The 8,076-nt window shown below is 43.2% G+C and overlaps 1 pseudogene; it reads right to left on the bottom strand.

The window, feature by feature from the left end:
* Nucleotides 1-5,883: 5,883 nt before the first annotated feature.
* On the bottom strand, nucleotides 5,884-7,497 carry LOC102564918 (jerky protein homolog; annotated as a pseudogene).
* Nucleotides 7,498-8,076: the final 579 nt, after the last annotated feature.

The raw sequence follows: 8,076 nt of genomic DNA, 5'->3' as shown, positions 1-8,076 counted from the left end.
AATCATACCTCGCTTCGGACTTCCAAAAGGAATAGGGTGAGACAATGGCCCACATTTCATTGCACAAATTACTCAGAAGGTTTCTGAGTTCCTGGGAATCAGCTGGCATTTACACACCCCTTGGAGACCCCAGTCCAGTGGAAAGGTGGAACGTATGAATCGGACCTTAAAAAGACACCTTGCAAAGATTTGCCAAAAAGCTCGACTCAAATGGCCAGAGGCCCTACCCTTGGCCCTGTTACAAGTAAGGGTCACACCACTTTCTAAATTGGGATTAAGCCCATTTGAGATAACGTATGGTAAGCCTTATCCTCCGAGTCTGCCCATGGGTACTGAACAACAGTTACATGTTTTAGGGGAGGGAATGATTAGAGAATATGTATGGTCCTTGGTTTCTGTTTTGTCTTCCATCCATCAGCAGGTACGGGATGTGCTGCAGACACAGAACCAGTCTCCTGCCCCTGAAAATCGATTATTACCTGGGAGTTACGCCCTTGTGAAAGATTGGAACGAGGAACCACTTCGAGCCAGATGGAAGGGCCCATATAGGGTACTTTTAACGACCCCGACGGCAGCAAAGCTCAAAGGAATCAAGACTTGAATACATTCCAGTCGCCTAAAGCCAGTGGCTGGACCGGAACAAGAAGAAACCCCTGCAAACTCTGGGACCGGAGGCAGAGAACAGTGGAAGGTGGAGCCAATAAGAGACTTAAAAAGAAGACTTTCTTATTCAAAAGAAAGGAACTTTAAATAATTTGTCAATCTTTGATCAAGTTTTACAAGCCTTATTATGAAATTGTTCAAGGTTTTCGTGTGAGGCACCCTGATCTGTCCACTCCTACTCATAGGAGGGGAAAATCTTTTACAACAAAAATTTGACCCTCAGGAAAATGTCTGGATTTATCGGGCCCGGGAAATATTAAATAGAACGGACTTCTGCTTAGTGGGAGGGATCAATGCTCACCTGGTTTTTACCTCATGCTTAATTGCAGTACCTATCCTTTTGAAAATTTTACAAAATTATACTATGCTGAAAGAGGTAGAGAAGAAAAGTACATATCAGGATATATATAAGTGGGGGACTATTGTAAAAGAGAAAAGCAGAGACATGTTTTCTGTACGGGTTCAGGCAACAGCTAATGCTTCTGAATGTTTCCTAATAGTTAATTGTACTAATAATTGCTTTAAATTGAACCAAGGTAGAAAAATCCTCTGTAATAAGACCAGTCAAATATCTTATGTATACACACATACCATCCTTCCTCAAGGATGGTTTCTGGCCTGCAGGAGAATGATATATTCATACCTTCCAGCGAATGCCACTGGGGGACCATGCACCATTGCCCGGGTAACTGCAGCTCTTCCAAGGAAATCTGACCTAATGCACACCGAACAAACCCCTCTTGGTGGGAGGTTTAAACGAGCATACACTACTCTCACTGCTAAATGTGACGGGAATGATTCCCTTGGACTATTATCTAAGGCAGAATATATAGCATTAGCTGCATCTATGGTGGGGGTTCCGGGTCTTGCTGTAAGTAATATCAGAAATCTTAAATGCAGTGGCCTGTGTTTTAGCAAAAGGACTAAATGCTACATCCCGAGCGCTCTCAGCCCTGAACGCTGAACAAAAACAATTAAGGGATGCTGTCTTAGAGAATATAGCCGCTATTGATTATCTCTTGTTACGACACAATCTTGGGTGTGAAACTTTAAAAGGAATGTGCTGCTTCAACCTCACTGATAATTCTGTGCTAATTGAAGACAAAATCGGTGCCTTACAACGATTGGCACAGACGTTAAAAGAATCATCTGGTTTAGACTTTTCCTGGTTAACTTCCTGGCTTCCCAATTTTGGATGGTTGAAACAGTTATTTAGTATGGTTGTTTTGTTTTATAGGGATTATGGTTTGTTTCTGTATCCAATGTATACCTGTTTTTATCACAGGTATCTTCAGGCCTAAGGTAAATCAAATGATTTTGCAAACAAAGAAAGCTGAGAATACTAGATTTGTGTTAAGTCAAATTGAATGGAGCAATCATAATAATAATTAAAAATGCTCCAGAGGAGGGAATGTGAGGTTTGACCTAGAAACTACTATGCAAAGCCCAAGCAAAAGTGAATGTTATGTGACAAATGCCCATCTGCAATGATAAGGAGGAGACAGTCTTAGATAAAGGAGGCTTGAAAACAAAAGCAGAATCAGAGTACTGGGTCAAAGAGCTCATTAAAATACTAAAAATCACGCCCCTAGGTGGGGAAGAAGTATGCTAATGAAACATATGTATGTTAATGAAATACATAGCTAAAACACAGGTATAGAGACATGCTCAGTAAAGAACTCCTTGCATCACTCCTTTATAGCCAATTAGCAAACAAGGATGCTTATGAAGGTTTAAAATCCCTGTATAAAAGTGACTTAGAATTGAATATCTGGTGTGCTTGTTCTGTGAAATTATTCCGCTTGCACCTTTTATTGCTAGCAATAAATCTTCTTTATACTTTCACGCCTGGTATCTTTATTGGCTTTTGCATACCGGGCACGAACCCAGACTTGAGCTGGTGCCTAACACCCTGAGGGGTCAGGCTAATGCTCAGGATCTCAATATTGCGCAGTTAGACAGGAGGGTGTGGTATACAATTGCATATGCACACATAAAAATCAATTAAGCACAGATACAGTCACTAAGTGCATACATCCCTACTAGGCATACACACTCACACTAGCAGCTTAGATATACACACACGTTCAAAGTAATTAGTCTAGGTTCATGCATACCTATCACCAATTTAAGCCCATACATGCTACACACACACCAAGTTTAGACAGAATCAGTTACCAACACCTGCACATCCAATAAACATACGTGGATTACTAATTCATATACCACACACACAGATATCTATATATGTGTATTTACTAATTCACACACATACCACCCACCTACATATACATACACAGGTGAGTTCCTAAGTTGGGTGTTGTGATGTGTATGTATGTATATGCTTGTTGTACTTGGGATACCTGGGGAAAGGTTAAGGTAAGAAAGTAAAAGTGTAAGGATTTAAAGTTACCAGGACCAGGATTAGAACCAGTAGACTACAAGGGTCTGGGCTGAAGAACTGAGGCTTGGGGATAACTTTAGGTTAATTGATTAAAAGACAATGCCCAAAGCTTGCAGAATAGGGAAGCATGCCGGTACAGAGGCTGGGACTGGAGCCAGAGCTATGGGGGAGCTGAAAAGGTAGGTGCTGGAGAGGGAAAGTTGGACTAAGGGAAAGTGTGGGTGTTAAAGAGGGGCTCTGAGTGTGGGGGAGCCAGAGAAGTCTGGGAAGCTGGGGGGGGGGGGGGGAGCCTGAAACCAGAGAGACGGACAGCAGGGGGAAAAAAAAAAAAAAAAAAAAAAATTGCTGAAAAAAGCAGGAGAGACTGAAAGGTGGCAGGGGTGCAGGAAAGCAGAGATAGACAGAAGAAAAAAAAAAAAACCCACAGGGAAAGCAGCAGTAGGAATTGAGAGGAGATTGGGAAACTAGTGGAGAGAGTGCTGGGGGCTGGAATTGAGAGAGAGAGAATGAGGTTGGAATTTAAGATAAGGAAGGGACTGGGATTCAGTAAAACATGACCCAACTCGGGGTTGCAAATGACAGTGGTTTTATTGAACAGGGAAGATGGTGACAATGCCAAATTGGTTCCCTTGCACCCACCCACAATGGCAGCAGGGGTTAAAGAGGCTTGGTGCAGGGGCTGAAATCCACTGAAGTCCAGGAGGAGAGAGAAAGAGAGAGTCCAAATTGTAGGAGGAGGTGTGCAGCTAATATCTACCTATCCCAGGCTGGAAGTTGATCCTCAATGGTCAGTCGGGGTCTCCTTCAGTTTGGTGTTGTCCAGAGGGGGTCTCTGGGGTGGATAGGCGATGTGAAGCTGGTTTGGTCCGGATGGAAATGGAGTTCCCACTGGGTCTGTCTTCACTGCCCCTTTTTATAGGGGCAGACTATGTGTGACCCTAGTGACAGGAGGCATGCCCAGGCAAGGGTCAGCCCCTGATGTACTGAGCATGTGTGCTCCATGCAGGAATGTGCAGTTTCGGGTGTCTGTAATGGTGGGGTACAATGGTAGAGTTGCTGGTTCTGCAGGGTCTTTTGTTTTTCAAATGCTGGGTTCTTGTCTCTGTTCCTGGGTGAGGTTCATGGTTCCTGGGTGAATCAATGCGAGGTGATGGCCAGTCATTACAGGCCATTCAGTAGAGGCCTGCTACCATTGTATTTCAATCATTCTCATTCATCGGGGAGCCAATTTACATGGGAGGGGTACAACTAATCATATTATTGCAACATGGGATGCCCAGCCAGAGGACACAAGATGGAGGCTTGACATATAAAATGGAAACTTGACATGACTTTGGTTCACTTACAAACACAGGCCTAAACCATACAATATCCATATGAAACAATACACAAAAAAAAAAAATCAATACAAAAATGATAATACAATATACAACAGTAAGAATCAATACAAACCTAATAATTATACAATATAAAACAGTGGATATCCAAAACCAAAAACTTGCTAGCAAAATAAAAATGTTCAAAGCTTATCCTAAGTTTGAGCTCACTTATCTATAGGGAATAGAGAGGGAGAGAAAAGTCAGAAATGGTTGGGGAAAGGGAGGGAATGCATTTTAAAATTAAAAAAAAAAAAAAACAAAAAAACTGGGGGTTTTGCTACAACCTTTCCTATTATTCTTGTTTTGTAAATAAAGTGTAAATAGTTAAATCAGTTACGTGTTAGACCTTCTTGGGACCACGGGCTGCTCTGCGGGGAGCAGGGCTGGCTGGAAAGTAAATTGATGCTAGCCAGAAGGCCTGCCTCACTCTCACCACACCATCCCTGATATTTGGGCAGGGGTGGCAACTATTGGGCCACCACCCAGGTTACATAGTAAATATTATACTGTGCAATTATTGCTCCTCAGCTGCTTCTGAAGGCACCTTGGAATCAGAGGTTGCTTCAGAATATGGCTCTGCTTCAGAGCGTTGCTCTTCTTGAGGATTATCAACATCAAAACTAATATCCAATTGTGACAGGTATCTGCTCTGCGCCGACCTGAACGTGGCCCGCACACCTGTTCCTAGGGAAACTGCCCGCCTTCTCGCCTGCCACGCTCCTCAATACTGCCGCCCTCTCTCAGGGCGCACATCCATACTGCCACCCTCTCTCAGGGCGCACCACGTCCGAACTGGGGCTTCTTGGCAATGCCTCCTCTCTGGGGCTTCTCAGCTGCCCCTCTTTCTGGGTCTGGGGTCTGTGCACCCCAAATGCTGTGCCCTTACTGGCACTGGGTTCCCCACTCTGCTGTGGGTCCCCTATGAGGCCTCCTCCAACCCCTGGTAGCCTCACCCAAACCACCGGTGTAACAAATAGCAACACAAGCACAAGCCCCCAGGCTATAACATAAACAAAAGCCACCCGGCTATAATCACACTCAAGCCTACCGGGGTTCTTCATCCCACAGCAGTGTCAAGCACCGCTCCTCAGCAGACATTTCCTCTCTTCCATGGTAGAGAGCTCCTTCCTCACTGGCTGCTAGCAGGGAACTGCCTCTGGCCTCAGCTCCTAGGTTTATAAAGGAGCCTGGCCTGGCCCCTTTCAATCAGCTGACCACTGGCAGGTGTGACCTCTTGCTCCCTCCAGTTGCCCTGGAAACCCACAGCTGGGCTTCTTCTTCCCTGCTAGGGCTCCTTCCCCAGCAGTTTTTCTCTTCATAGGAGCAGGGCACCTCAGTGCTCTGTGACACTGATATTGATGGTGTTGAAATGCCTGGATCCTTGACAAGCTGCAGAATCTCTTTGAAGCAACCTGCGGATGTCTCCCCGCCTGCAAGTCAGTTGACTTTTTTCAGGAAATTGTTGTGCACACCATGAAGTTGCATCACTTCCTGAGCAGAGTTAGAAGACTGCTGCTCAGCAAATTTCAAGAATGTTTCAAGGCATTGTGCAGCAGTATCCCAAGCCACTTTAGTTTCTTCACTCTGGTCTTCTTCTTCTGAGTCTTGTTCAGGTGCAATAGATCTCTCAGGATGCACAACCTTTTCTATAATTTCAGCATCAGTAAGGGTTTGTGCAACATCAAGGTCTTGATCAATGTTTACCCACACTTCAAGTTCAGTATCTTTTAGTTTAGTGAGTGGGTTTGTGGGGACAGCATTTTGAAGGGCATCAAGAACCTCTTTTAATGATTTTTTTTTCTGTCTCACATTGAAACCTGCAAATTCTTCTTCATCAGAAGATCCCTCTTCAAACATCACTGCTGCTCACAATTTTCTCCAAGCCCTCCTTAGAGTTGCACTCTTCACAGCAAACCAGGCACATGGCACATTGAAAATTGCATCTTTAATAGTGTACTGGGTCTGAAATTCTTGGAGAGTGCCTTCCTAGTTGAGTAGCTTCCTCATAAAATCCTTTCTGTAGATGGATTTCAGACTTTTTATAATTCCCTGATCCATAGGCTGTATGAACAAGGTAACATTTGCAGGCAGGAAGATGGTAAAAATATTTCCAGACACTAACTCTGCTTCAGGAGGGTGACCTCGACATTTATCTAAAATCAGAATAACTTTTGTGTCTTCTGGCTTTCCAAGTTTCTCCAGATGCTCTTTCACTGCTGGTACAAAGACATGGTGAAACCATTGCAAAAATATTTCCTTGTCCATCTGTACATTAGGTTGTGCCTTGTACTCAATAGGTAGATGAACAACACCCTTGAATGCTCTTGGTTGCCTGAATTTTCCCACCACTAGCAGCTTGATTCTATCTGTGCCTGCTGCATTTGCACATGTAAGCACAGTCAGGCAGTTCTTGTTCTGCTTAAAACCAGCTGCACCAACCTCACCTGCACCAGCCAGGGTAGAAGTTGGCAAACAACGCCAAAAAAGGCCAGTTTCATCAGTGTTATAGATCTGCTCTGGGGTTATGCCATGCTCCACAACCAATTTCTGGAAAAATGCACAACATTTTTCAGCAGCCTCATGCAGCAGCTGTTTTTTTTCTCCAGATACATCAAGCTTTCTGATACCATGGTGAAGTTTGAAGCAAGACAACCATCCATCTGAAAAGCAGGCCTTGGTCATTTCCATTTGTTGATAGAAGTCTTTTGCTCTTTCAATCAGCTTTGGACCAGATATTGGAGCTCCCTCCAAACGTTTTAAGGCAAACCATTCATACTATACCTTGTCTAATTGTTCCAATTTTGGTTTGTGCAGAGTATGGTGTTGCTCAGTTGCTTTACTTATCTCAGAATTCATCATGAGCTGGAGTAACTCTGCCTTCTGAGCCTTGATGTCATAGATCATAGATGAGCTGACATAGAATTTTTGCATCAACCTGTTTCTGTATTCTCCTTTCTCCAGGTGCTTAAATATGTCCAATTTATGTGTAATCATCAAAACAGCATGCTTTCACTTCTGTCGTCCTCTTGTTGGTGGAGTATTGGTAGCCATAGTTGCAGGATGGGCAAGATATTCAGCAATAAAGTCACAGCACAAGCACAAGCACAAGCTCAACATGATCACAACATGATCACAATGGCAGACGACGGATGAGACTGCCACTACTGACACAGCTCAGCAGCATCCTGAAGTTTCCATAAACGGCAAGATGCCATCTATGACAGATGTCATTTAATAGAGAATAGCGGATAATAAAGTGCTGGATAACACAGCTTTTACTGTAGTTTTTTTTTTTTCTGTTTAAAAAAAGCTATGCAAACATTAATTTAAAAATATAGCAATCCTCTTAGTACTGTAGAGGGGAATATTTTTTATGACAAAGCATCCATTTCTTCTTCTGCTAGCATGAATTTTTCATCTATATTCTTTACAATTGGCTTTCTCATCTTACTCTATACAAGTACCTACCATGCTTTTAAATTGGGACAAGACCTATTCAGTGCCTAATGCTCTTTAGAGCTGTAGACAACTTTGAAATGTGTTTAGTTTAAAGATGAAAACAGACTAATTAACTTTTGTATAAAAATGAGAGAAAGTCTAAAGAGGAAACCCAGTTATGCTTACAATGCA

Source organism: Alligator mississippiensis, chromosome 1 (assembly GCF_030867095.1).
Source record: "Alligator mississippiensis isolate rAllMis1 chromosome 1, rAllMis1, whole genome shotgun sequence".
Classification (NCBI taxonomy): Eukaryota; Metazoa; Chordata; order Crocodylia; family Alligatoridae; genus Alligator; species Alligator mississippiensis.
The sequence above is the reverse complement of the archived record's forward strand: the minus strand, read 5'-3'. Positions and strand labels throughout refer to the sequence as shown.